The sequence below is a fragment of the Nycticebus coucang genome, unplaced genomic scaffold (genome assembly GCF_027406575.1).
Source record: "Nycticebus coucang isolate mNycCou1 unplaced genomic scaffold, mNycCou1.pri scaffold_43, whole genome shotgun sequence".
Taxonomy (NCBI): domain Eukaryota; kingdom Metazoa; phylum Chordata; class Mammalia; order Primates; family Lorisidae; genus Nycticebus; species Nycticebus coucang.
The window spans coordinates 2,646,644-2,663,615 of record NW_026515577.1 but is presented as its reverse complement, the minus strand read 5'-3'; positions in this window follow the sequence as shown (position 1 = coordinate 2,663,615).

Here is a 16,972-nt window from a genome sequence, read left to right as displayed (position 1 = left end):
TTTATAGAGATCCTTCACATACATTGTTAGATATATTACAAGGTATTTAATTTTCCTTGGAGCTACAGTGAATTACATTAGGTCTTTGATTTGACTCTCAGCCAATTATTGGTATGTTATGAAGGCTACTAATTTTTGGACATTGATTCTGCATATCCAGACGTTACTGTATTTCTTGATCTCCTCTAATAGCTGTATAGTTGCGTCCCAGGGGCCTTCCAGGTATAAGATCATGTCATCTACAAAGAACAAGATTTTCCCTTCACTGTTCCCATTTGAATACCCTTGATCATTTTCTCTTGCCTGATTGCATTTGCTGGGACTACCAGCCCTATATTGAATGGCAGTGGTGACAGTAGAAATCCATGTTTGGTTTCAGTGGTAAGTGGAACTGCCTTCAGTTTTACTGCATTCAATATGATATTGGCTGTGGGTTAGTGGTAGATGGGCTCTATCAGTTTAGAAAATGTCCCAACTATGACTATTTTCTTAAGTGTTCGTCTCACAGAAAGGATGCAGGATTTTGTCAAATAGGTTTTCTGCATTGAGACATAAAATTGAGACAATTGTTTGGTCTTCACTTTTGATATTTTTTATGTGATGAATTACATTTATGGATTAATCTATGTTGAACTAACCTTGCACCCCTGGGATACAGGCTACTCGGTTATGATGTGTAATTTTTTAATGTGTAGTTTATCCTGTTTGCTTAGATCTTATTGGATATTATTGTCTCAATACTCATTAATGATATTGGACTAATAGTTTTTTTGTATTTGTTGGCTGCTATCCTAGTTTTGGAATCAAGTTTCGGAATCAAGTTTTGGACATTTTCTTTTTAGAATGTGTTAGGAAGGATTCCTTTCTTCTCTATGTTGTGTTGAGATTATTCAATAAAGTTTGGTAGAATAATGGTGTGAAAGCATCTGGTCCGGGACTTTTCTATTTTAAAAAATTTTGTATTTTTGATGTAATGTTAGTGCCTGATATAGGTCTATTCAAAATTTCTGATCTTTCATATTGAGTTTAGGAAGGTGGTGTGATTCTAGTTTTGGTTTATTTCCTCTACATTTTCAGATTTCTGGGCTTAAAGTGGTTTGTAGTAATTGTGGAGGATCTTGTGTATTTCTGTGGTATCTCTTATTTCCCCCTTTTTTGTTTCTGATTGAAGTTATTTATCTTGCTTTTCTGCGTTCTGGCAATCATTTATGAATTTTACGAATCTTTTCAAATTACAAATATTTTTGTTTCACGGATCTTCTGAATAATTCTTAATTTCTAATTTCATTTCATTCTTCTCTAGTTTTAGCTATATATTTCTTTTTTGTTTGTTTTTTGGTTGGTTTGGGATTTTATTGTATTTTCCATTTCCTTGTGATGGCCCATTAGGTTATTAACTTGCTTTCTCTGTGTTTGTTTTCTAGGTGAGGACATCTAATGCTATAAATTTCCCTCTTAGGATTGTCTTTGCAGTATCTCACAGGTTTCAATAGCCTGTGGGTATCATTATCATTTTGTTCAAAAAATCTAATGATTTACTCCTTAATCTCATCCTTAATACAACTGTCTTTCATCAAAAGGTTGTTTCACTTCAATGACTTTATGTGGATTTGAGTATTTATGTTGGTGTTGAGTTCTATTTTTATTCTGTGATGGCATGAGAAGATACGTGGTATAATTTCTATTTTTTTAATTTTTTTTGGAGATTTTATTTGTATCCTAATATATGATCAATTTTGCAGGATAATCCATGGGCTGATAATGAAAGATGTGTATTGAGTTTCATTGAATGAAAAGTTGTGTATTTGTTAATTAAGTCCACTTGTTCTAGATTACTTCTTTGTTTAGTTTCTGCTTGAAGGATCTGTCCAGTAATGTCAGAGGGACATTGAAATCTCCAATTATTATGGAGCTGGAAGATATCATATTGTTCAGATTATTTACCATTCATTTTTTTATACTTAGGAGCATTTAGATTGAGTGGACAGGTGTTAACAATTGTAATCTCTTCATGTTGTGTAGTTCCCGTGACCAGTATGTAGAGTCCATTGTTGTTTTTTGATATTTTTCTTTGTTTAAAACCAATTCTATCTTTAAATAAGATTGCAACCCCTGCTTTTTTCTGATTTCCATTTGCCTGGAATATTGTTTTGCATCCCTTCCCCTTGAGTCACATTTTATCCTTAGAGGTTATGTGCATTCCTTGGAGACAGAAGATGTATACATTTATGTAGTCAGCCATCCTGTGCCTCTGTAGCAGGAAATTCAAGCCATTCACATTTGTTGAGAGAATTGATAGGTATGTGGAGTTTTGTTTGTCTTGTTTTGAGGAGATATGTTGTTTTATTTTATTTATTTACAAGGTACATTAAAATGGTGTAACTTAACATCACTTTTGTATAAAATTTTATTGTCTTTCCAATTTTATAGCACAATTAAAAAGTTTATGCACTATTATTATAAAACCACAGTTTTCTTTTTGTTTCTTTATATTTCTTTTGAGACAGAGTCTGCAGCTGTTGCCCTGGGTAGAGAACTGTGGCATCACCTTCAGAGCAAGCTCAAACTCCTGGGCTTAAGTGATTATTACTCTTGCCTCGGCCTCCCAAGTACCTGGGATTACAAGTGCCCGCCACAATGCCTGGCTGTTTTTTGCTTGTAGTTGTCATTGTTTGGTGGGTACATTCCTAGAAACAGGCTGGGGATTGATCAGGAGCTGTGTAGAGAACTGTGGGGCCAACGGGGGACTTTCCCTTGGGCTCAGAGAGCTGAGTTGGGAGGAGAGGTCATTGGCCAGAGACAAGAGGAGCCTGTGTGCAGATGTGCCACAGACACACATGTGAACACGATTCACTGCCACAGGCTCACCTGTACTCAGGCCTGTCCCCTTTCAGAAGTAGGTGCAGCTCTACCCCTTCATCCCCCCAAAACTCTGCGAATCTTGGTGTCTCTTCCTTAACTCCCCAGCTGTCAGTCCCCTGTTTTTGGATTCATTCCTGTATCTCATGTCCCTTCTGACCTCTCTTTTCCTTCTTATTTCCCCACTCTCCCCTCCTGCTCGCCTTCTCCCTCCTCTCTCCTGGTCCTCTACTGGGGATGCTGGCTGCTCTTGCCTCCTTAGACCAGTAGATGACAGCCTCTCCACAGCAATGGCACCCACATTTTTGTTTGGGCTAAAACTCAACAGGCTCTGCTGGAACTTCTGAGCTTTGGGTGTGGTGTTCTTAGGAACCATACTGGGTCCTGGGGATAGCAGAATCCCCAGAAGCCCACAAATGGGGGGAGGGGAAGCATGGAGACCTCACTGGTCTAGTTCTCTGCTTCAGAGCTGGGGCCCCAGGACACCTTTTCATTGCTCCATTAGTAAAAGAAAAACAAAACAAACAAACAAAAAAAATTGACCAAAACCAAAAACCTCTCCTGTATTTAAAATCCAGGATATCTTACAGAGCATATCAGGCAGTCTCTGAGAATTTCAGAAAACATGGCAGCAGGGGCATGCTTTTTGGGGCATAGGAGCAGAAGCATGCTTTTTGGGGCATAGGAGCAGAAGCAGTGTCCCGTGTCTCTCTGAACAGACGAGGTGTTTTCAGATCCACCTTGGTGTGTGCACCTACTCCACTCATTTCACTCAGACATGAAGTCTTCTGTTTTCCAGGAGTGTGTTGTCCAGCTGGAAGTTCCCCCAAAGCAACTTCTGTGAGCTGGAGACCTCCTGTCAAAGGAATTTCATCAGCATCTTGCAGTGTAATGGCAGCAAGGACTAAGTCTCTGGGCACAGTCTTTGTGGTCTCGGCCTCACAGCATTAGGCCCAAGTTCATTTATTCATTCGGACAGATGTCATTATCCCCATTTTACAGAAGGGGAAACTGAGGCTCAGAGGAGCTGTTTCCTGCCCCACTGGCACCGCAGCGACAACTTGCGCAGAGGTCTGTTTGTATGTGAAGCTTGGCTTATTGCATTGCCAGGCCCTCAGGTGCAAGAAGGGGAATTTGGGAGTGGAGGGGGAGCCTCCCTTCCAAGCCAGCCTCTCACCTGTGTTTTCTGCTCTCTGTGTTCATCTGGGAGTTCTTGCCGATGCAGAAGCTCCTTGCAAGGTGTGAAATGATGGCTCGTGGACCTCAAGGTGACAAAACATTCCTGAAGGCCTGGATCATGGTTAACTGAAGGAACTGATAAACTTCATGAATGAGGCAACGTCAGAAGACTGGCTTTTAACTAGAGGCTTCTTTCTAGCTTTTTTTTCTTATATAATAAGAAATGAGGTAATCTCACCTTTTCATATTCCCAGACTAAATGAACAGCTATGTCTCTGGAACCCTTGAGCATGTGGTGGTGTGGTGCATTGTACAGGAACACTCCGTAGACTATCCCAGTGGGAGCAGGTAATAATATATACATAACACATACCCAGCACGTCTTCAGAGCCTATGATGTGCTAAGAACTATGTGTGAACATCAAACTTCATGAAGTATCAATTATTATTAGCATCATTTCACAGATGGGAGCATGCAACCTCAGAGAGGTGCAGTAACTTGTGTAAGGTCACACAGCCGGTAATCCGTACAGCCAGATTTTAAGCCAGGTCTGCAGGGCACCCTCCTTTCAAGGCATTCTATTTAAATGAACATTTGATTTGCCTCTCAAATGACTTCAGGACTCTTTAGAAGTGCAGAATGCCCCAACTTATCTGGATACTTCTTAGAAGTTAAATATGTTATTAGAAATAAATCAGTTTAATATTTTAGTTCATAATCATGGGCTTGACAATGCTTTTTTCTCTCTCTAGAAAATGCAATTTTGCAAAATTAAGATAATTGCCTTAGAGACTCTCCCCTGTGTTTTTCTGAATCCCTTTAGAGTGAGAATTCCTGACCTTGACTCAAGTAACTTTCCTCTGAGCTGGGATAGTGTAATTGACTTTATGTTTGTTTACTGAGCCAATGAGGCGACCATTCTCTTGATGTAGAAGAAACCATACTCTGTAAAAAAAATTAAAGAAGTTTTTCTGGGCCAAATTGGAAGAGTCCAACATGGAGCCATACCCAAGAAGCCTTGAGCAAGTGGCCTTGCTGAGTGTAGGTTTACAATTTGGTTGTATATGTTTGAGGGAGACAGAAATTACTGGTGAGGTCATAAATCAATACATGGAAAACATACCTTGGTTTGGCCCCAAAAGGTGAAAATCTGAAAGCAGGAGCCCACAGGTTATAGGTGAGTTTAAAGATTCTTTAGCTGACAATTGGCTGAAAGAGTTAGGCTCTTTCTAAAAGACCAGGAGTCAGGGAAAAGGGATGCTTAAGATAAAGGGTCTGTTAATCAGAGACAGAACACTGGACCCAGAACACTGGACCCACTCAAATGTTTTGTTGTGTATATTGAAGACCTGCAGGGAAGGCTTGCATAGCCTTAGACCTGTTAATGAGTCACAGAGGACATCTCTAAGAATGGGAGGGGGTATGATGAGGAATGTCTGATACCCTTTCTCAAGGCTAGCAACACACTTTTAGGGATCCCCTTGGCCAAAAGGAGTCCAGTCAATCAGTCAGTGAGGGTGGGGGAGCTTTAAGATTTTATTTTAGTTCACACTTTCAGAGATTTTTCTCCAACACTAGGCCTATCCCTATTCTATGCCAGCTTACAATTGTCCTGATATGTCTGGGTATGTGGGGGACCCTCCTAAATATAGCACTGGGAGGTCTCACTAAGGTCCCTGGGATCAGTTTGGGGTTTCTGCAGCCCAAAAAACTCTGAGGAGGGACACTTAGTACACTTCAGCCAGGTACCCATTAAGATAGAGCAACCCCAAATTTGTTGCTTTGGTGTTGACCTCGATCTGTGATGGGGCATCTGGATGCAGGTTGCAGCTTCCGTCCTGCCTCTGACTGCTGATGAGAGAGGATAGCCGAGAAGGGTGAGGTCTAGAAGAACAGGTCTTTTCAAGGAGACCACCAGGATACACATGGAGGTTCCTCTCCACGGTGACACAGCTCTTGGGAATTTGTAAACTTAATTTCCTGAAAGTTGGAAATTTCCAAGTTCTGTGAAATCCTGTAGTTCTGTAGGGGCGGGAATAGCATCTCCTGCTTGATTCAAACTGGAGAATGAGAAGGGTAACTGTGGGGTGGAACTTTTGACTGTCAATAAAAAGAGAAAGACCAAGGCAGTCTCGGAGCACAGCCATTTGAAATTCTTCTATGCCTTAAGCTCCCGACTGGTGAATAAAGCCCTTCCTCTTATAAATGTGGTGTTTAGGTGCTCTTTCTCTCTGTTGGGCCTTGTCTTCCTGCAACACTGATGGCAGCCCAGAAGCTCCGGGTACACCCCCTGTAAGAGAAATGATAGCTGCTATACTCTTCTGGGCCATGTGAGAGGGTGGAGTAGGAGGTTCCCACTTCCCAGCTTTTGGAAAAGTCATTCTTTACTGTTATCCCGAGAGATACCAACAGGCCCACAAATTCCATGCTCTCCAGCCTGGCTCAACTTTCTGAGGACTGCTTCTGTGCCCAGGCCTTGTTGACAAAAATGCAAAATACCTGAGGAGCTTCCAGTTAATTAGGGAAAGGACCTCATATCCTGAATGTCCAGAAGAAGGACCCAGAAGGTTCAAGGGAGCAATGCCACTGTGGACCAGCTCAGGGCATGTGGGCTCCATGTGGGCAACAGGAACAGGTGGTGTGGGCAATCCCTCACTCACCTGGGGACATTATTGCCATGGTGGTCCATGCCTCCGAAGTTACTGCTATGAATGGCCTGGGGGCTTCTGAGAGCCCAGCTAGTCTATTCCTGGGCAAGAGGACAGTAGGACCAGTGTTCCAGTGTCACGGTGAGAAGGTGTGCAGGCTGGCTGGCGCATCAAATGACACCTGCCACTGTGGGAAATGCCTTTTAACAGGTCAAATTCCCCTGTCTCCATTCCTTTTCCTTGCCTGCTCCCATAAATTAGGCATCTGGCAGGCTGGGTGTGGAGAATGTATTTCAAGAAGCTCTGGAATCTCTAGACAGCTTCAAGGGTTGTTCCCAAGGGAGGGGCCAACTAAGTTTTCCAGACAAATCCTCACATGGCTGCCTGGTCCCTGGTCAGCTTCCCTGGGGACTCCTCCTGACTGAAGAAACATGGGCAGGCCCCTGAGCAGTCTGGGGCTGCCGGGACGCTTCCCCACACAGGCATGGAGGTCTCCAGTCCTCCTTGTCCCCAACCCCAGGAGAATCTGCTGTCCCAAATGCCTCCCAAATTGGAGGAATCCTGAGGTACCCCAAGACGGTACCGTACACATGAAGGAGTGGGCTGCCCATTTTAGAAAACCAGGGAGACTGTTCTGTAATGGGCTGCGTGTGGTGGTGGGGGTGGGTGGGTTCAGCTGACCAATTTCCAGATTTATCATCATCAGGGCATTGGGAACATATATGAGGGTAAAGTATGCTTTTACTCTTGGAAAAATGTAAAAGAAGAAAGACCTCAATTTATTTCTGTTCAATTATGTCTTCACTGAGACAACGGGCATTTACGGAGCGCCTGCTATATGCAAGGCTTGAGGGTGTAATGTGGGGTGAGGTCAAGTTGTTCTTTGTTTTCACAGGAGAGAGGAGAAGAAAACGGATAAAAGATCTGGGTACAGAGTCACACAGACCCATGCATCTTCCAACCAGCCAGTCCCTCTCTGTTCATTTTGTGCAGATGGGAGAGGATGGTCCCAGGACATGAGGGCATCTTAGCATGGGGCCTGGCATGCGCTCAGGAACACCTAGTGTCAGAGGATACCCTCTCACTTGGTATCCCTGTAGGCTCCAGTTCCTTCCTAGAACAAGGCTGGATGGCTTCTCCAGATGGCATAAGGAGGGAAGGTTAGTGCATGCACTGGGGTCAAGTTGCCTGGGTTCAAATCTCCTGTCTTCTGTCCCCATTAGCTATGAGACCTTGGAAAGTTCCAGCATTCCTTTGGGCTGAAGTGTTCTGCCTGTGAAATTGGTGGTCATAATTATTGTTCTCGCATAGGGATAGCCATGTGGATTGAATAAGAAAATCCATCCAAAGAAGGCTCTTTACATGGTGCCTAGCTTATGTAAGCCCGTACTGAACACAGGCTATTATTCTGTCCTATTGTTTTATCTTCTACGCTCTGCCACATTTGAAACTGAGATTCTGAACAGACTGATACCAGCTAATGGATTTTTCACTCTGAGATTCAAAAAGACTTTTGTTTGGTTTTGTTGGGGAAGGGATTTTCAACCTCTGGCTGATCTGGTCCCATGTCCCCACAGACAGGAGCCATTCCTGGATTTGGTGCCAGCAGCACATGAGTAAGTAGAGGCAGTGTCCACCTGTCAGCTGTGTCTCTGCGAGGGAGGCTGAGACAGCACCAGCATACAGAAGGTGCACAGTTCATTCTCTGGGGTGAACGGACAATTTCCCATTGCAGGGCCCAGACTGTCCTGCTGTTCTATCCTACATTCTTCCCCCATCCGATCCTGCCCATCCTTATGTTCCAGCCTCAGACTCCCTTGAGACCGACCATTCCCTTCCACTCACCCTCCCATTCGATCATCTGTTTACTTGCTCAATTAGTGCACATGCATGCCAGGCCCATGACAGATCCCAACAGGGCAAGGATGAACAAATCCTTATTACTGTCTGCCAGGAGATGGCCGTGGGGTAGGCAGACAAGTACCTGGGTGACTACAATTCATTAGGCAGTGTCACCATGACACCTGTTCAGGCCTGTTTTAGGGGAAGGGGTTGGTCTGAGTCCTAGAGGAAGTTATTAAGTGCCTGTGACACAAACGAGGCCTTCACAACTGGGAGCAGATTTCTCTGATCCCTCAGGGAGGCTTCCATGCTCCAAGAGGCTGGAGAGGACGCAGAGGGTATGGAGAGGTGGAGGCATGGACAAGGAGCAGGGCTGGAGAAAGACAATGACCATGCTATGAAGATGGCCGCCTCATCCAGGTGGCTCTGTGGCTCACAGGGCAGAGCACCCGTGATTGGAGCAGAAAAGGAAAGGGCAGAGTGGAGACCCCAAGCACTGCAGGGGCCTGGACTCAGCCTGGAGAGAGGTGGCTCTTTTTCAGCACCCAGAGGTAGCAGGAGGTGGGCAGTTCACAGCAACCTTCGGATGTGCCTAATTCATGTGTGTAGCACCTGTGGTGTCTCGTGAAGGGATGTTAAATATAAACGGTAGCCATTTGCTGCAGTGTTGAACAAATGGCATCAGCTCGATGGGTCTCAATTCCAAAATGCATTCTTCCAACCCTGGCATGTTGCCAAGACCCTCACTTGGTGAGCTTCCCCAGAGCATTTGTCTGGGCCTGATGTGATTAGAAGGGCTGCTGTTAGGGTCTGAGCCTCTAGGAGGGAGGTGGACCTGCTAATAATCAGCCCAGAAGGTCTCTTGTCAGAGGGATTCTTATGGGTCCAGTCAGCATTTTGCGTCCCAAGGGTACTTCTCAGCACCCTGGGACACCTCCCCCACCCAGCCAAGGCTGTGCCATTCTCTGTAGTTCTCAACCTTCCTCATGCTGCGACCCTTTAATACAGTTCCTCATGTTGTGGTGACCCCAAATCATAAAATTATTTTTGTTGCTACTTTGTAACTGTGATTTTGCTCCTGTTGTGAATCTTAATGTCGATATCTGATATGCAGGATCTATTTTCATTGTTACAAATTGTAGGTTGAGAACCGCTGCTCTAGGGTCATGCAGCTATTAACTTGGTCACCTCATTCTCAGCCTAGGGTTCATATTTTCTCCACAAGAAAAATATAATAGATTACTTGGCCAGAGAAACTAAACCAGGACATAGGAATTAACTTCCCTTTTTGTTCTGTGACTCAACTTCTGACAAGTGACTACCAATGGTTCCTCCTTTTCTGGCGGTGCCTGTGTGTTGGGAAACCCCAGACTGTGCTGATAATGTAGAAACTCAGGTCATCCCCAGGGCTTCCACCACCCTCGGTGTCCTGGGCATTCCCAAGCTGCTGTGTTCAAGTGCAAAATTTTATATAATAATACATGCACATGAACTAGTAAATTGATGAATACAAACTAGATGCAACAAAAGTTTACAGACCTTAGCCTGGCCTCACATTAAACATGGGCATTACTTCTACAGAAAAGTGAATGTTTGGATCCATACAGAAAACAAGGTCAAATCTGAAAGCTCAGCTTCCAAACCTCCTCCTTGTTTATAATGATGTTTTAATCTGGTTTCTGTCCATTCCTAGCTCAAGAATCTGTTAATAAGAACATGAGAGGCTGATGAGAACCTCTGGTTTGAACACACACACAACAATTACCTCTACTTTCTTCCACTTAACGAGTTCTGTGACTTTAGATTTTAGTTTCTGGATTCCTCTAGAATCAGATCCTGAGAAAAAGATTTGGGCATAGGCAGTTTTTTGTGGGGTATAAGATCCCAGGGTACAGAAGGGAGGCTGGGGATATGAGACAGGGAACACAGGAGTCTCACAGTAGCTTCCTCAGTCCTGCTGGGGACCCTCATGGGAACCATATGGGTCAGACCCAAGGAAACTGGGGTCTTTTACCTGGTTCCGCAGAGGTATGCATGACATTGTGACATTACCTTCCTTTCGTCATGATTCTGTTTGGTCTTCTCTTCCCAGACTCCTGCTCAGTTTTAGCTATCTGCCCTCTTCTAGCCGGGACAATTCCAGATGCCCGACAGTGGGGTCCTGAATCCACAAAAAGTGTTCTCTTTGTCTTTGAGGAGCTGACTCAGGTCTTAGTCTTCACACCTGACAGGACACTGGCATCGCCACCACCAACACAACTCCATTGCCCTGCTCATCCCGGCAAGTTTAAAATGAAAATGATGGCAAATTAGAATCAAACCGAGAAGCCACAGCAAGTCTTTCCTCCTCATCTGGCTGAAGCCTTAGTGCATCTAGTGCTACCACCTGTCCCTGCCCCCTGGAGTGTACCTCCATCCTCATGCTTGCACGTGCGTGCGTGCGCGCACACACACAAACACACACATTCACACCGGTGCGTCCAACACCCACTCAAGCACACACCCCAATTTCAGGTTCCCCATCTTGATGGCTAAAATACTCCCAGTGACCAACACACAGCCCTTTTCTCCTACATTGCCATTTTACGTTACTTGAATGCTTGTGTTAATCTAATAGTTTAGATTTATGTTGAGTTCTGTAGCACATTATATTTTGATCAATACTAACATTCCAACATTTAGATGGAATAAGATAATAAAACTCCCTTAATCTCTGCACTTGGGTTCCATCAGCTGTCAATAATTCATCATTTGAGTCCTTCAGACAGATTTACAAGTTTGAATATATTGCATCCATCACTGAAATTAACTTTAGGGGCAAAATGATGTGCAAGGTCACACAACTTCTCCAGGAGGCATATAGTGTGTTTCAGAGATGAGTCAACTCTTGACACATTTATGTGGAGGAGGCAGGCTGGCAGCATTGAAGCAGCAGTTTGATAGGGGCCCAGGTGGACAGGGACTGCTGACAGGGCATCACTCAGTGTCCTGTAAACAGAGCTCTCTGCTGGCACCAAGAGTCTTGTGCCATGCACCAAACACAACGCACCATGAACCACTTGAAGCTGGCGAGGGTGCAGTTGTGCTGTGTGTTAGGCAAAATCAGGCACGGATCATGTCAGGTGAAGGCATCTCCTTTGGTGGAATTCTGCTTGTCCTGCTCTCATGGTGAATTCTTGGGAAGCAGAACTGGAGTTAAGGATTCAGGTTGACCTGATGTGACCAATAACTTATTCGCAGGAAGGGAAAGAGGCTAGCAATGTGTGTGCTGTCAAGCCCAGTGGGCAGCTGGAGCTTTGGTGCACTCCAGGAGTTACCCCACCTGAGAGATGAGGACAGTCCATTTTCCAGACAAATCACCACCCACCTTGGAGGAGGCCAACTTGAACCATAGACATGAACTCCAAGGCACTTTCCATTTTGGGGAAGGCTTGTCTCTGTATCCTTGGGAAGTCAAGAAAAGCCTCTAGTAGCATGTGAGGTGGTCATACGGGCATTTACAGTGGGTGGCTTTTGGCATTTAGACATGAGGACCAAGTAGACAGGGCAGGGCAGCTCAGACATTGTCCCTCCAGACATGCCTGCAGTCAAGGAGGAGAATGAGACCAGGCCAATTGAGCAGGTCATTGGGTGTCAGGCTGGACTGCACTGCCCACCTTCCCACCTTTTCCTCAACCCCACTTTCCATGAGAGACCTAGGAAGTTGAAGGAGGCTGGGAGGCACATACAACAGTACAAAGCTCAGTTTCTCTACCTGGCTTTATATTATTTGGCTTTGATTCCTGAAGCTATCTATAGGATGATGACTACTAATCTTAGAATTGTTTTCTCCTATCTATGGGATGTGGATATGCCATTTAAAGTTTGGGATAGAGATGCTTATTAGGGTTAGCACAGCTCATCTCCATTTCTTCTGTGTAAATAGACAAACAAATTTGCCCTCAATTTTGCTGACTCAAGTGTTCAAGGTGCAATGAGCCTAGAGCCTTAGTGATCCAAAGTAGGTTTCTGTTGTCCCGCAGCAGGACAGTGAGCAGAAAGCTCAGAGAGGGAGGTGGGGAACACTCAAAGAACCTTAGTTACAGTGTTCTCTGCGTGAGATTTCTTTTTCTGCTTCATGTTCAGAGGCAATAGTAGTGAATACTCCAATTCCTGTGTCTCCTGGTACCCCAAAGAAAGATGAGATATTTGTAGACTTTTTGCCTAGTTATTCTTTACCAAGAAGGCATGTTTAGAGCAACAGAGATGATAACCCTTTGAACTTCTCTCTATGAAAGGGGTGTTCAATAGTGAGGGTTCACAGAAATGTCTTCTGCTTTTAAACTCCAAATGCTTTAAGAAATTCCTTGACATTTAGCGTCTTTTGACGTAGGCTATTTTGGGTGCTACCATATAATTATTCCCTTGCTTTTAACTATGCACAATCTGAATGTAAAACCTTGTGCATAAAGTCTTAGTCATGCTTATTGAGACTCCATGGCAAATTTGTGCATGTGTAAATCATGTGGCTTTCACTCTCCAAGTCCATTCTCTGCACCATATACCAGAAAGTCATGGGCTTCTCCCTTCCCCCTCAAGGAGAAGGCGCCCTTGTCATCAACAGCATTATATCGGAAATCTTTGTATTGCAAATATCCACTATCACTTCATTGCTATTGGAGAAGTGGTTAATAAATGAAGGTAGCACAAAATATGATTTCAAATCAGTTAATAAAATTATTCATGTATATTTAAATAGTTTTTACAGTTGATGTAACATTTGTGACTGGTTTATACATGATGATACAAGTTGATGTTTGCATCTTTGCAATTTTATTTCAATTTAAAAACTGTACAATTATTACTTTTTTTCCAATAATGGAGCCTTTGAGAATTAAGCTTGTCTTTTCTTAAAACACATTTTATGAAAATGATTTTAATATGATTTTAACTATATTTCTGAGGAGTATTTTGCAAGGAAACTCCTTTAATAGGACTTAAACAGAAGATCATTTTGAGACCAAGGTGGATGGTTTTTAAGAACGAGGCCTTGTTTGTGGGAGAATGACCTGAATCTTTTCTACAGTTGAAGAAATTTCTGAAGTTTCTAGAAATGGTTTATTAAGGATATGAGTCCAATTGGAGTAAACATTGGCTGATATTCAGTTGGTTGCCTGGATCACACTGGGACCAGGCCAGCTGGATCTGTGCAAAAAACAGGCAACTGGCAGTTGCTTTTGGTTTCATGGGCCTCTGCATGGGTTGCCTTTGGATCATTCATGTCTAAATTTTGTCTTACTTTAGTAGATCTTATCTTAACAGCTGGGTGACTGGTGTGCAGCTGTCATATTTGGTCCTATTGATTTAACTTCTGAAAGGTCCCTTGTTGTCTTGTCGTGCACCTACAGAGTGCATCCCGGGCTGAAAGGACAGGGTCCTTGACACTCACCTCCCTGGCCACAGTCAGCTGCACTCAATCATCTGCCATCGTAAGGGGCTGTGGCCACAGGGCCTCCCAGGGTAGCACTGTGTACCTTGCCAGGGGCACTCACCAAAGCTCCAAGGCCCAGAGCCTCAGTAGCGAAGGAGACCCAAAGTAACAGGAGAAGTAGGCAACACACTGACCCTGTGGCCCTATCTGGCTCTGCTTTTATGATGCTGCAGATACAGATAACTGCACTACTTTATGAATCGTATGTTATTACAAACTGAAGATAAACAATGACTCTGATTCTTTTCTGAATTTATTTTCCCTGGAATCTAGAAACCCTTTTAAAATCCCCTGAAGTGCTTGTCACATAAGAAAAAGCCAAGTCCGAGTGTTGGATGTGAACTGGCTCCTCTGATTCAGGGGAGATTTGGTGAACCCCAGGAACACTCTGCCCAGGAAAGGGAGGAGAGGCTCTCAGAAAGGGAATGGGGTCTCTATGTCGTCTTGGTTCAGGGCCCTGGAGCAGAGGGAAGCACTCTGACAGGCACAGGTAGTCCCCCAGCCATCACCCTGATTCCCCAAATGTCCTTCCATGGAAGCAGGAGAAGCAGAGTTTAGACACTTCTCCCTGCTGTGGTTGAGAAAGTCAAAAGCTTCAGTGTCCAGTCAGGGTTTATATTTAAAAAGAAAAATATTTCAAGAGTGTTTGAGGTGAGAAATCAGACTGCAAATGATCCACAAAAAGCATATGTACAGCATCTAGAAATAATTACCAATGGCTCAGAAGAAGCAAAGGGAAGTTTTTGTTAAGGGCCTACAGAAGCCTCCCAGGGGGCTTTCGTTTACCAAAGGTTCAGCCACTTATGACAACAACTGGCGAGTGCTCAGGACCTGCGGCAGGAGTGGCACCTTGTGTGTGTGTGTGTGTGTGCGTGCGCGCGCGTGCAGGGTCAAAGAGACTCAGAACCTGGTGTAGCTGAAGGGAGAGATGGTATAGTGCAGCCTTTGACTCTGGCTGTAGGCACAGATACCTACAAGGTGCTTTCAAATCTGTAGATCCTGGGCAGAGCTGGTATCCTCCAGAGTCACTATTCTGGTTGCTGGAACCTTGGGGCCAGACAGGGAGCCTCGAAAGAAATCAGATGTATGCTGAGAACCACCCCCTGAAGGCTACCACACATCCTGAATTCCAAATGCTGAGGGCCTGGGGACCTACATTTTGTCTCTTGTGATGGATGGTTCTTATTTATTCCCAGGCACTGGGGAAATGCAGGGTAAAGTGTACACACCCAGGATCTTCTGCTACTGGACCTCTCAGCAGCAAAATCTGTGGAGGGGACAAGAGGACTGGGACATCCTGCACTACTGAAACTTCCCGGATTCCTCAGAGCACCTTGTTAGCCCCCTGGGGGTCAAACCTTTAGTCCCTTACTGCTTTGGGGTTTACTTCTGATTTTTGTTCTCTGGCCATCTGTCAGTTAAATATTTATTCAAAAATAAAGAGAAATACATACCAAATATTTAACTAGTCCCAGGAAATAGTTGTAGAGTGGCTGTACCTTCTTAAGCATAGAGCCGGTGGAAGAACACATGATTTATTCTTCCATGCAGAAGAAAGGGTGGAGTGACTGCCCAGGCCTTAAATCCCCCTGCAAAATGGCCATTCAGTAAAAGCTCAGGACTTTCTTTATCCATTCATTGTCCTTATTTTTTATTTTTGAAAATTAATACATCCACGGGGTGGGTTATCAATAGCTTCTTCCCCTTAATCACTGCTCCATAAATGTCTCTGAACAGAGTGATTTCACATCCAAAGCTACATTACTGAGTGAGGCCTAGGGTGATGAAGGGAAGGAGATCAGGCAGAAGTGACTTTCTTGGCTGCTACAGGGACCAGGGAACTAGAGAGGGAGACCAGGAAAGCCTTGGGCGGGAGACTCCAGGTGCTTGTGCCAAGACTGAGTGTGGCTCCTGCAAAAACAGTCCCACCCCTGAATGGGGGATTCTGAGCCCTTGCCAAGGGGATGCTGGGGGCCCGGGCTTCTGAAGTGGCTGCAGCAGGCAATCTCAGCAGGAAGGTCAAGGGCAGGTGTGTGTCCACTCCTAACAATCTGTAGACTTGATTGGCTTGACTCACCCAGAGCCTCTGACAGCCTGGAATTGGTGGTTGATGTTTAGAACTCCAGGGATTTCACATAAAAATATGTTTCTGGCTTCTTGGGAACTTTCAAAAAGCTTTGGGCCCTCAAGATGTTTGGCTGATGAGCCATGGTCAGCCAGAGCTGCTGGCCTTCTGACAAAAAGGGCCTGGCTCTGGGTGCCCAGTTCCACCCAGACCAGGTCAGGAACCAGAGTTACATGCTATATGCTCAGGTGGGTGGGCTTCCTGCCACTTGAACATCTGGTCTTTCTTCACCCACTGGGAAAGACTCAGACTTAAGGCAGGCAGGGAAAGCCAGGGAACATGGGACAAGGCTGTGGTGGATGCTGTCAGGTGGAGTAAAGGAGACACTCGCAGGTCTGGAGGCTTGGGTGACCATCCTGGCTCTGCTCTGTTATACCAGGAGCAAGAGGGGAGAAGGCGGAGACCCATCTGTAGACTCAGCTGTCGCTCAATAGGCCCATTTGACAAATGTCTTTCTACAATCCTTACAGATCCCTGGCCTGCTGGGGGGCTCTCCATCCGAGGTGTGCAGACCCCAAGGCAACCTTTGTAGATCTGGGACAAATAGGCCTGTATCCTTTATGGACAGGCAACATCTACTTTAAGGAAGGGGGTGCCCAGGAGGGTCATTACTCTGTTTTTCTTAAGAAAAGGAACCCAGAAAGGTCCTGATTCACCAAGCTTTATGCAGATCTGTGTGCTAGGTTTCTGCTTGGGGTGGAGCCAGCAAGGGAGGTGGAGCCAGATGTGCTGAGAACTCAGAGGGGACTTCCTGGAGGGAGCATGTGAGCTGTGGAGATGCGGGTGTCCCCAGCAGAAAGCACAGCCTAACAGCTGTTAGCATAAAGTGCAAAGAGTCCCTCTTTGGT